This window comes from Hibiscus syriacus, unplaced genomic scaffold (assembly GCF_006381635.1).
Source record: "Hibiscus syriacus cultivar Baekdansim isolate YM2019G1 unplaced genomic scaffold, ASM638163v2 tig00110733_pilon, whole genome shotgun sequence".
Classification (NCBI taxonomy): Eukaryota; Viridiplantae; Streptophyta; class Magnoliopsida; order Malvales; family Malvaceae; genus Hibiscus; species Hibiscus syriacus.
Genome location: NW_024062845.1, coordinates 2,435,305 through 2,449,589, shown reverse-complemented (window position 1 = coordinate 2,449,589; position 14,285 = coordinate 2,435,305).

Sequence of the window (14,285 nt, the reverse complement as noted above, 5' to 3'; positions counted from 1 at the left end):
TTCTTGTTGGAATCAATGGTTAGCTTTTGGGTGAAGAAAAAGTTATGTAAAACCCTCATTAAGCTAGGTCAAGAAAATATTGATCCTTGGGTAAGCTATAAACGTTTTTGGGTTCCTAGGAGCTGAGTTAACACACTATAATTCTTCCTTACTACTTGTATGTCATCTACATGAGTTTCCTTACAAGTATGGGGTGAAAGAGCATGTGGGGGCTTGGGTTCTTGATTTGTTGTTATATACGTTTTTGGTGTTAGATTGGTGTAAAAATTATGTATGAAATTGGATGAAATTTAACCTTAAAACAAGTTCTTGGGATGAGTTTGGAGGTGATTACTAAGAAAAATAGTATGTTTCTGGGAACGTATCGATATTGGATGAATTGGTATCAATATATTTATATTCTAGGTGGATAATGGGTTTTTTGGGTGTTGGTATCGATATTGGATGAACTGGTATCGATACCGGCACTTAGTATAGATATTAATGGTTGTAGTATCGATATCAGATGCTTGGTATTGATATCGGTGGGTTGATATCCATACTAGAGGGTTGGTATCCATACCGGATGGATTGGTATCCATATTGAAGATTGAGTATCCATACTGAAGGCTTGGTATCAATACCCGAAGTGGTTGAGTATCTTCAAGATGCCTAATAGACACGAGAGTGAAAATTTTAATATTGATTGAGATTAGGTATTTAGCTCGAGTGTGAGAGGTTACTAAAATACCCTTAGATGGCTAAAATTACCAAATTACCCTGTTATGAATAATTCCTTATAAGGATCTAAACATATATTTGAAAGTGTAAAACCTTAAGAAATTAAGATATTAGTGATTGCTCGTTAAACTTAAGAGAAAGCCTGAAATACCCTCGAATGGGTAAAATGATCAAAATGCCTTTGGTCATAATAAGTGACATGAAAGCGCCCAAAAAATATTAAGACTATGATAATTAATTAAGTACCTTTTCTTAAACCTTAAGTATCATATATACTTGTGATTAGGGTAAATTACTAAAATACCCTTGGGGCTAAAATTACTAAATTACCCTTATAGGATTTAGTTAATGAAATAATCTATACAAGTAATGGTTTGAAATACATATTTATTAAATAATGATATGAGACGTTTATCTCTATGAAAAATGAGTGTCCATGAAGATTTACTGAGAATAATATAAATTAATAATATTAGGATTTTTGGTTGGGTAGTATCAATACACTATACATAGAGTATCAATATTATTTATCGGGTATATGTAATGTAGACACCAATTTTTGTGAGGGACTTATTTTATTTTATTTTGATTTAGTCTTCTTGCTTGTATGGGGTGGAAGAGCTTGTGGGGACTTTGGTTCTTGATTTGTTGTTATGGATGTTTTTATTGTTAGATTGGAGTAAAAAATATGTATGATAACCCCTAATGACTTTCATAAGCTTTAATAATCAACTTACACCTTAAAACAAGTGTTGGAGATAAGTTTGGGGTGATTACTGAGCAAAATAGCGTGTTTCTAAGAAATGGTATTGATACTAGATGAACTAGATTGATATTATTCATATTCTGGGTGAAAACTAGTTTTCTACGTGTTGGTATCGATGTTGGATGAACTGGTATCTATACTGGTCCCATAGTATCGATATTAAGGGTGTTAGTATTGATACTGGAAGCTCAATTTTAATATCGAATACTTGGTATCGATACTGGTAGGCTAGTTTCCATACCAGATAAATTGGTATCCATACCGAAGATAGGGTATTGATACCAAAGGTTTGGTATCAATACCCAAAGTGGTTGAGTATCTTCAAGATGCCTAATAGACGCAAGAGTGAGGAGTTTAATATTGATTTTAGATCGGGCACTTAGCTCGAGTATGGAATATTACTAAACTGCCCTTAAAGGATTAAAATTACCAAATTACCCTTGTTGTGAATAATACCTTATAATGATCTAAAATATCTTTAAAAGGATAAGACCTTAAGAAATTGCATAAGACATTAGTGGTTGCTCGTTAAACTTGAGAGAAAGCTTGAAATACCCTCGAATTGGTAAAATGATCAAAATTCCATTGGTCATAATAAGTGATATAAAAAGCCTAAGAGCACACGAAAAATGGTATTAAGCCCCTGATAATTAATTAAGTACTCTTTCCATAAGCCTTAAACATCTGATATAATTATGAGTGCGTAAACTACTATAATACCATTAGGTGATGAAGTTACTAAATTACCCTTGTGGGCCTCAGTGAATGAAATAACTTATATGAGTAATGGGTTGAGTTGTATATTGATTAAATAATGATATAAGATGTTTAGCTCTATGAAAAGTGGGTGTCCATGAAGACTCATTGAGAATAATATTAATTAATAATATATGGGTTTTTTTCTAGGTAGTATTGATACTCTATACATAGATTATTGATACTATTTGTTGGGTATCGATACCAAAGGATGAGGTATCGGTATCATCGTTAAGTCATAAATTCTAGTAGCCAGATTTGGTATCGGTACCTAGGATGGTATTGATTTAGAAGTATTTGTACTCTATGTAGGGGAATCGATACTGCAAGGCCTCCTCAAATCACAAAATGCGAATTTGGTATCGATACTGAAGGGTGGGTATTGATATCAAAAGGCATAGTATCAGTACCATCTTACTAATTTGGACAAAAAGCCTAACTTTGAGTCAAGGACTGGCGAAGGAGTCTAAGACCTCTTAAACCTCTCAATAAATTTTACAAGTGAAAATATTGAATAAATTGTGTTTTAACAATAAGAACCTTATGAAGTAAGATTCCATAAGACTTATACCTGTTAGAGTATGCCCAAAGACCAATCATATGATGATTGTAATAATACATTTATTTATCGATTTTATTGAATAAAGGCATTGATGCTATTATTTTCAGTTATATATATGTGTTTAACATAAACTGGAAGATAATAAAGTCCATATAATAACATAATTGTTATTATTAAAAGATCTCTAGTCAAGTATTATTATGGGCATGGACAGTAATAATACGCTTAAGACTAACATGTTATTGATTGATGACAACGAGTTGTCATTGACATAAAGATGTCAGAATTGATACATGATTATATTGTTAGAGAACAATGTATTGGATTGACCCACAATGAGCATATATCTTGGATTATTATGTGACAGTCATAACATTGCTCATGGTGATGACTATCTTTATGATCCTTAGACTTGAGATCAATACTATCCCAACATATATTGTTGTATGTTTTGATGCAGTTAAACAAGCTCTGTAACTAGTTGCTCTATAATGACTGTTATTGAATATATCTCAATATATGTAGCGGGTGTGTATGATTAAAATAGGATTTGTCATTCCTACATAATAGGAAATATATCACAAGCCACTCGATTGAGTGGGACTAGAAACGCATGGCCATGCTCGAATAAGTTGATATGAGATATCACAAATTATTCATTAATTAAAGTCAACTCTAGATATCAAGAAACAATAGATGGGTTATAGAAGTGTGACTATTCCAAGACTTGTGTCTATTCTAGATATAAAGGACAAAAGGATGTAAAAAATACAAGAGTTAATCACGAAGATGATATATCGAATCATAATTTCTTGTAACTTAGGTGACAATGATATATTACTAGATGTCACTCATTGTATGTAATATTAGAATTGTTCTAATAATTACTACTAACGTTACAAGAACCTACAGGGTCACACCCTAGGATTGAAATGAGCAAAGATGTACAATTTATTGTATGTTACTAAAATATATCTATAGTTAATATATGTATATTTAATATACAGATGATTTTAATTATCCTGGATATAGTAAGTAAACATTAAAAGAATATAATTTTGATTACAACTCTTTTAATTGATATTTATTTCGGAATAATTAAATAAGATTTTAAATAAACATTAAAGATTTTAATTCTGATTATAATTCTTTACTGTATATGTATTTTGAATTAATTAAATAAGTTTTTTAATTTGAAATAACTTAAAATCTCTAATATGTGATGGTAACTGATATATTTAAATGAGATAAGATCTAGCAGTCGTTAACTTCAGTCATTCACATCAGTCGTTTTTTTCTCAAAATCGATTTTGGGGAAAAAAATTTGCTCTCAATTGGGTGAACTAAGTAGAGGCCGAGACATGTTTTCGCGGAGGTTTATGATTTGAACCGTTCGTGATCACCACTAGTCGCTACTGTCTTTGCTATTTTTCAAGGAACCCATTATAAGTATTCACATCCTTTCCTCCCGATTTCAGTTTTACATACTTGGATCGCTGGTGAGACCATCGAATTTTTGTTTCTGATGCATCGTGGGGTGCGTTGACGGTCCTAACAATATCCTGGTTTGATATTTTGGAAACAACAAGGACACCCAAGTTACTTGTATATTACGATAGTGTACATGTCCTCCCTCCAATTCAAGGGTAAATTGTTGAATTAGAGGGAAGATATGATAAGAGTGACTAAAGAATCGATATTGATTAACAAACCAGGCTCAGGTGTTGGGCAAGCAATAATATATCAAGTGCATAGAGATGAGTATTAATTGCCTTCAGTGTAACGCCCCAATTCTAGGGTTAGTAGTTCGGGCTAACCTGAGAGAAAGAATAAAATACACCAGTAGGCTTATAAGAAGACCTTATCCAAATATGGAGTTGTTTGGGCTTTAATTGAGCCCATTATAGATAAAAATGGTATTTTTGAAATGAATATAGAAGATGAGAGGCCAAAACAACAATTAACCCCTAAGCTATTTTGAAAGTTGAATTCCCATTACGATCCTCTTTTTCTTTATCTTTCTTTGTCTTCTTCTACTTCTTCATTTCCTCTCAAGTGGAAGTTACCAAAGAAAACATTTTCATTGTCTATTCTCCCTAGTTTGAATTTATGAAGGTATGCTTTGAAATCCTTTTCCTGAGAGCTTCAAATTAAGCTCTCAACCTTACAATTTGACCATAGTGGCCATGGTTAGGTTTAAGAAGGGTTCTGTGTTTTAGAGCTTTTGGGTGGCTCTAGATTATTCTTAAACCTTATAAATTTTGTTATTACATTTCTTAAGTTCTTAGATGAGTTAACAACACATTCCATTGATTTTTCTAATGAGAGAAGTGTAACACCCATCTTTCGTATACCCTTCCGTATATGAGATATAGATGTCACATCACTTTTAGAATAATGTTTATCATTTTAAAACCCTTAAAATTTTGTATCAATTTGATTAACCATAAAATAAGATATTTCTAAAAGTAACATTCTAAAATTTATTCCTTAATTTCATTATAAAATGTTTACCATAGTTTAATTACATGTTAACTAAGTTCTTAAATTAAATAAGATTGTCATGATATTACTGATGAGTCAACCTTTAATGATGAAATTTGATGCTACTGCTACACTCCTTATGCACTAATCCTTGCCTTTACCTACACGTGAAATAAACACACGTTAAGTAATTACTTAGTGAAACATAATATCGTAACGTAACCTTTAAATATACATAAATATGTCACATTTATTTATTTCGTACTAAATCGTATATTCTTTTAGTATCCTATACTCCTCCTCATTCAAACCATATTTCATTCACCATTTTCTAAATTTTTTTTGTATGCCTAACATACCTATCTTCCTTTATATTTTTCTTTTCCATTTATCTCTTTAGTCATTATTCTTTATTTACATTGATAGCATCCATCCATGATTATAATGCACATATATTCATTTCAATTATGTCATCCTTACATGTATTTTATACACTATTATACCTTTCATTTATGGCATCCTTTCATCCCTTTGATACACTATTATACATTTCATTTATGACATCATTTCATACAATTATGCATTGTTGTACAATATATAAATATATCATCCCTTCATATCACAATACATTAAAATTCATGTATTCTCTTATTCATCAGTGTTTAACGTTTGTCTAACTGGTATAATCGACAACTTTCTTCCAAATGCCCAGCTAGGCCTCAAAGACACTTAGTCTTTCATCAACTGGTATAAATGACACCTTTCTGTCATATGCACAGTTAGGCCTCTTGATATTTTATTTTAGAGCAGTCTCTACTATATTAATCATTCATCATATCAATTAACCTTTTCCATCATTATACATTCTATGATTTATACTCACACTGTCAGTGCAGTAATACCTCAATTTTTTTTATAATTTACATGAATTACTTATCCAATACAATTATGACAATTTACCCTTTTATTATGAACTTCTGACAATTTTATCTTTCACGGAATCTTTCAATTCAGTAAGTATTCCATAATCTACATCCCTAGTGCTAATATCATCATTTATCAACCATTTCTAAAATCTATGTAGGTTGCATACCCATTACTAATAAAAGATCCATTTCCTTATTTTGTAGTTCTTATGTGTATACCCATATGTTTCCCATACGGAAATTCATACACATAGTATGAATTTCTTGTCCTTTAGCACCCAAGATGTCCAATACAGAAATTCATACACTTAGTATGAATTTCTTATCATTATAGCACACGAAGTGCCCTATCTGGAAATTCATACACTTAGTATGATTTCCTTATCATTTTAGCGTACGAAACGCCCTATCTGAAATTCATACACTTAGTATGATTTCTTAACATTTTAGCATACGAAACGCCCTAATGAAATTCATACACTTGGTATGATTTCTTAACATTTTAGCATACGAAATGCCCTACATGAAATTCATACACTTAGTATGATTTCATAACATTTTAACGTACGAAATACCCTATCTGAAATTCATACACTTGGTATGATTTCTTAACATTTTAGCGTACAAAACGCTCTATCTAAAATTCATACACTTATTATGATTTCTTAACATTTTAGCGTACGAAACGCCCTATCTGAAATTCATACACTTAGTATGATTTCTTATATTTTGCACACTTAATGCCTTTTGGAAATCACCAATTTACATTATTAATTCATACAAATAGGTCTATCATAATATATACGTTCATATTTAAATGTACTTGCATGACTTTCCTTGCTAAGCATCCAAAGCGTAAGGCAGATTACTCAGGTACTTTGCCTTTGCCCTTCGTTTTGCTTGACTCGGAAGCTTGGTTTTGATCTGACTCAAGCATCCATTAAAACATGTACCATACCTAAATTTAGTATATTTTCTAACCATTATACTTAAACAATACTCAAAAGGACATTATTAACTTTCTATAACAATATCAACCTATTTTTAACCTTTCTGGCTCTATAGTATCGATGCCCCAATTATGGTATCGATACTACAATACTATGGTATTGATACCCCCTTCTGGTATCGATACCAATTTTTGATTCGTTGTAGACTGGAATCGATACCCTTACCATGGTATCGATACTGAATCAAACAGTATCGATACTACTCAGGTATTTCATCCCATTTTAGCTTATAGTATCGGTACTGTTCTTAGCAGTACTAATACCCCTGCCCAGAATTTCTAGTTTTCAACTCTATTTTCATCCCAAAGTGGTCAATTCTCGTTATATTTACTCCATACAATAATATTAATCTCTTCATTAACTATCCATACTAACATTCCTTTATTTATCCTCTTAAAACATCTAAAATCATTCAAGAACATTCAATTCCAAGAATCAAACCACTTTTTCTAATATGTTCTTAATCCCATCTAATACTTCTAATCTCTCATTTACCTTTATGGCAAGTCAATTCTACCAATAAACCTCAATAAACACTTATACTTTAACATATTCAAAACCCATTTTCTAAAATTTCCCATATTTCCTCCATTTCATAGTTTTAACCTTCTTTATTCCTTCATTAAGCTTACATATCACTTAATGTTACCAAAGCATCCCATAATTTAAAGAAATAACTAGCTAATGAAAGTTTACCTTATACCATGGAGGATAGCACCACTCACGTGAAGGAGAAGAAGAAGAAAAGAAATGCTTCACTTTCCTGTTTTTCCCCTATTTAAAATCCCTAACTATGATATATTTTTAAATTCCTTTATCTTCTTAAAAGACCAAAATGCCCTCTTAATTTATCAAGTGATACACTTTAGTCTAAACATTATTACAGATCCTTCTCATCTTTTATTATTTACTCGAATACATCCTCATATTTTTAAATCCTTTTAATAAAGTCCTTAATTCAATATATGGGGTATTACAAGAAGTGGATGAAGGCTCTAAAAGCAAGGGGGAGAGAAAGAAGTCCTTGGGTGAGGTTGAGGTTGTTTCTTCTTTCATTACCCTTTAACCCTATATAAGCCTTAAACATTGATTGGGGGTCTTAAGAATTCCTTACGAGTGATTTGAGAGGTTTTACACAAGTGAAATAGGGGTTTCTAGGTTTAGAGTATCGGTATTGTATGAACAAAATTCTAAGAACTGTTATAAGAAGAGTATCGATACCTATTCTTGGGGTATCGATATTGTTCATGGAGTATCGATACTTAGGATCCTAGTATCGATACACAAGATTATACCAGATTTTGATTTTCAAACATCGAATAGAATTTTGGTATCGGTACTTAAAGTAGTATCGATGCCACTAAAGGAGAGTATCGATAATGAGGGCTATGAAAATTACAGTGAGATATTTTGGTATCGATACTCGAGGAAGTATCGATACCCTAAGAGGAAAAGTACTAATACCCAAGGCTGAGTATTGCTACCATCATGAAGTTTTAGGTTATACGCCTTGCCTACTTTAGAGATATAAAAAAGGGTTTGCATAAGTGGGGACTTTACAATAATCTTACAAGTGAGAACCTTAATAATTGTATAATAACATAAGATCTTAAGGAGGTAAGATTCCATAAGATTTATGTCTTGTTTGAATGCTCGGGAAATGATAAGGATACCCCAGTCACTTCAAATGATGATTGTTTGGTAGAGTAAGGATTATTTGGATATATCCAATCCAATGCATGGGTACTTAAATGCTAGTTAGACGTTGTGACGATGTTATCTAGAGAAGTAGACTAGTATGGCAAGGTACCGATGCTTTGTGACCCGGACCTAGCCTGAGATATATAATAGGGAGATACTGATGTTGTGTGACCCAGATCTCACCTAAGGTTTTTTTAGTAAGCAAATAGGGGTGTGAGTTTTTTTATGCTAAGTGACCCCTAGCTACACCATGATGTTTACTTTTATTATTTTGATGAATGTGTTCAAATGTTCTTAACAATACTTGTAGCATGCTTGTATGTTAAATGCTTGTAGTATAATAGGGTTATATTTATATAGTACTGGGCTGGTGAGCTTAGTGTATGGAATGTGTTTTCGAGTGTAGGTTCTTAGGTGCTTGTTCAAGGAGCTCATTGCCAGATTTTAAAATTTCCATACTTGATCTTTTATCAGAGTACGTCTCGAGTATTTTAGTAAGCATGTATTGTCATATACCCTTTTGTATCATTGAGTTATAAACCCTATTTTAAACGTATATATTTTGGAGACTATTGTTGGGAGCTCCCCCAATATTTTATAAGTTGGTATACTTGATATTTTGTTATGTTTGAACTTGTGAATATGCTTAAATAATTTTAAAAAAATGGTTAGTCACTTAGGTGGTTCCGTGTAATATTCTAATCCACCATATTTTGGGTTGGATTGGATTAGGGTGTTACATTAAGAAAATAGAACACTAAAAGAATAATAAACTCTCGTATAAAGTTCTAGATAAAAGAATGAGAAAAATAGTGACGAGTAAGGGGATGATCTTACCCGATTGTGATGAACTATGTTAGTGAGTAGTCGAGTTACCTTAACTCCCCTTGTGTGACATTGATTGAGGTGTTTGGCCTACGGGTACCCTTGTATTTTTTGTGTGTATACGAAGATCATCTTGTTTGTTAGGAATATTTGGTTATATCCAAGTCAGTGCCAATGCACTTAAAATACTAGTCGGGCGTAGGCTTTAATATTTTTGTGACCCCGAAGGCATCCCGAGTACTAACGAGGAGTAGACTAGATGAATATAGGCTCCGATGTTATGTGACCCCAGAGACATCCTAGGTAGTGGGTAATGAGGGCCCTTCTAGATGAAGATTCTGATGCTATGTGACCCGGGTCTTATCTAGGGTAACTTGGGTAGGATAAAGGGGTGTGAGTCTCAAGATGCTAAGTGACCCTCTGACTATACCATTATGCCTACCCTTGTTTGTGTGTTTGATGATTGTGTTTTGTAAATGATGATGCATAGTTATATGATATTGTGGTTAGAAACCCGATATATGTATACTCATGGCGAGGCGCTTCTATAGTAGACTAAGGGAAGCATGAGACTCAGACTCTTGTGATAGTAGATGTACCTTGAATAGACGATTTAGCAGGATTGATGGCATGGTAGTATTGCTTCTCTGATTGTACTTGTTAGCATGCTTATTTTGTGAATGCATGTAGTATAGTAGATGTATTGTATGACGCGGGACTTACGAGCTTAGCGCTAGGAATATGTTTTTGTTTGTAGGTTTAAGGTTTCGTGAACTATAACGGGACATCGATATATTTAGAGGAGTCTCAATACAGTACCAGAGTATAATAATGACAACTTAGTGGGCTTGTAGAGGTCGTCGATTTGTAATATTTTAATTATTTATTTTATTTATCAATTTTTTAAATTAGGGCCTCGCTTTTATAAATTGTTATGATTTCATACTTTGTGTAAATATTTTGAAAGTGAGTATGGTTTAAAAAATGGTTAATCATTTCGATGATTCCGTGTGACACTCAAATTCGAGGGATTTAGGTGTTACACCCCACGCTTGTGATTTTTATCCTTGCATCCAAATCTGACCATATTCCTTGTAGGTCTCACCATCTCTCTATCAATCTCATCACTCTCATACAAACACAATATATAACCTTAACACACCAAAACCTAAGACTAGCATCAATATTTATACTCTTTTTTTCTTTTCAATGAAACCAGGAACTCGAGGCTCACACATAAATGACCATTTGTAGTTTATCCTTAATTTTAATTCCGACCTTTATATGTTTTTCTATGCACCATCAATCTCATCAATGTTTAGTAATTGAATTTTAATACTTTATAAATTCAAATTTTAGTCCCCATTTCATGCATGCTTTTAGTCTTTTTCTTACTCTTTTACAAAAAAAAGCATCTAGCAAATTAAAAAATTATCTCACAAAATTTATTTGATATTCTTAGAAATTTATAAGCGAAGAAAAATAAAATTTTTAAAAGGTTATTTTTCTTTGAAATTAATCTAAATCAATATTTTTGTTTCTACTCTTAATTGTATTAATTTTACTCTCAAAGTTATTTTTATTATTTTTTTCCTTTTATCGACGTTGACTATTACAGTATTACCATGACATTTAACAATATTGATATGATGGTTTGTTATGCATATGTAGCAATCCACGTGTGAATGATAGTAGAGTGGTTAAATAAGTTTTTTTAGTCGACTTCAAGAACATAATTGATTTTTTCTATGTTTAAGGGCATAATCGATTTTAATTGAAAACAATAAAAAAATATTAAAATATTCATAAAAATCAAAATCAAAGCACTAGAAATAAAAAAATAAATAAAAATTAAAAATATAATCAATTATAAATAAATTATTAAAATATTTTAGTTATATTGTTACTTGAATACAATGTTAATTATGTTAAAAGATTTTTTTTGATAAAAGTGTTCAAATTTTTTCGATATTGTTTTTAATTCTTTGAATTTAATATTTAAATTTATGATAATTTTAATATTTTGAATTTTTTATAGAATTTTTATTAAATTTATGGGTTTTTAATTTGAAGAATATTTTGATTTTTTTCGTGAGGATTATTACTTTTCTGATTTTTAAACTTGTCAGAGATTTAAAGAATATTTACATTAATTTGTTAATTATTTTTTTAGATATTCTAATTGTAAAAATTCAAATAGAATAACCAAATTACTTATTCATTTTATTCAGAAACAAAATAACTAGATTAAATTTACTTAAAAATTTTAAAAATAATATTATTTTTTAGTTCATTCAAATTTTCTTACCAATAATTACATGTTATTGTCACAAGTTTAATTTTTTATTTACTGTCTATATATATTTACTCACCATATATAAATTTAATTTTTCACGTAGACTTTCGTAAACTAAAAGTGAAAAATCGAAAGTCGGCCAAACTTGTGGTGCATTGATTATTATTTGGTGTAAAAAATGGAATCCATGTTTACTTTTAGGGTTAACATGGATAGTTACTTACGTTTGTGTTTTGTCCACTTTTAGTCAATGATTTTTAAAAACATAAGATATGGTTACTTTTATTATTATTTAATTAAGATATAGTCACTTTCATTTTTATTTAATTAAGAAGTGATCACCCTGGATTAATTGTTATTAACAACAATTAAATATTTTGATATAATCACACATTTGGTCCTTGTTATTTACATATTCTCCCAATTTAATCATACTTTTATTAACTTAAATTAAACTTAAGCCTCCAATCGAAAGATGTCACATGTCATGTCACGTAGGGGTGTTCAAAAATACCCGATGCGATTGACCAGACGCATTGACCTGCTGACCTAGTTAAAAAATCAGGTATTTATAATAAAAATACTCAATTTTCTAGGCTAGGTACCCTACCCTCTATTTGTTTTGAGTTTCAGGGTCGGGATTGGGTCACAAAATGTTGTTTAACCGCCGACCCGATACCCAATTTAATATATATTTTTATTTTTCATTTTTATTTTATATTAAATTTTATTCATAATTCTCAAATTATTTCACTCTAACATTCTAAAATCCTAATTTCTTAAATTTTGACACTTATAACATTCTAAACTTTTAATTTCTGAAATTATTTCACATTAATGTTCTAAATTATTTTTAAAAATAATTATTTTAAATTCAAAACATTTGAAATTTAATTATATTTCTTTATTTTATTTTTTAATAAATTTTATGTAAATTATGTAATTTGAATTTTTAAACTTTATGTGTGGGTTATATATATTATAGAATTTTAAATTTTAAATTTTAGAATTTTTTATAATTTAAATAAAAAAATTGGATTGAGTACCCGTGACCCGGATTATATATAATATAATTTTATATATATTAACTTAAATATATTTCTATATTAACTTATTAAATATATTTTTATTATTAACTTAATTTAAAAATAATTTATTTTTATTTTCATTAAAAATATATAATTTATTTTAATTTATTAAAAGTATGACTAAATTGAGAGAATATGTAAATAATAGGGACCAAATGTGTGATTATATCAAAATATTTAACTATTTTTAATGGCAATTAACTCGAGGTGACAACATCTTAATTAAATATAAACAAAGTTATCATATCTTATGTTTTTTTAAAATTAGTGATCAAAAGTAGATAAAATAAAAACATAAATGATTATTTTTGTAGTTAACCCTTTCTTTTATTGTTACTTTAATACAATAATAATTCTATTGAAAATATATTCAAGGAATAGTAGTAAATTTAGGTTGACGAGAGACAATCGAAGATTTTTTTTTATGAAAGTTTTCAAATTTTTTTATATTTTATAATTATTTTTAAATTTATTTATAATATATTATTTTATAATTTAATTTTTTTAATATTATAAAGTTTTTTTTATTTTTTCATACTATTTTAATAAAATAAATTTATTTTTTTTCAAATTCTTATTTTTTTTAGTAAAGATTAAATCGTCATTATAATTTCTACAAAAATCGATTATGCCATTGAACTATATAAAAAAAATTATGCTCTCGAAGATGACTAAAATATTAATTTTACCACTTTATCACACCACCATTCATACATGGACTACACATCAACACATTAAACCGCCTGTTAGCATTGTAATAGTCAATATTGATCAAAAGACATTTGATATAATCAAATAACTTCAATACAAAATTGATACAACCAAAAAATATGAACAAAATTTCTAATTTGAGTTTACTTTAAAAACAAAATGAGCCAAAAATGAATAACACGAAATCATATAAAAAAAAAGGCTCGAGTATACAAAAGGTGCTCAATCTATGCTTGTTTTTTCTAGTTTAGTGCCCAACGTTTATTTCCTTCCAGATTGGTTCATAATGTTACAAACGTTACCCATTTAGGTGCTCAGGCCGTCAACAGCGTTAATTTCTCCCAGTAAGTGACACGTGTCACAACTTGATAATTTTAAAAAATTTATTTAAAATTAAAAAAACTAACATTATATATATATATATATATATATATATATAT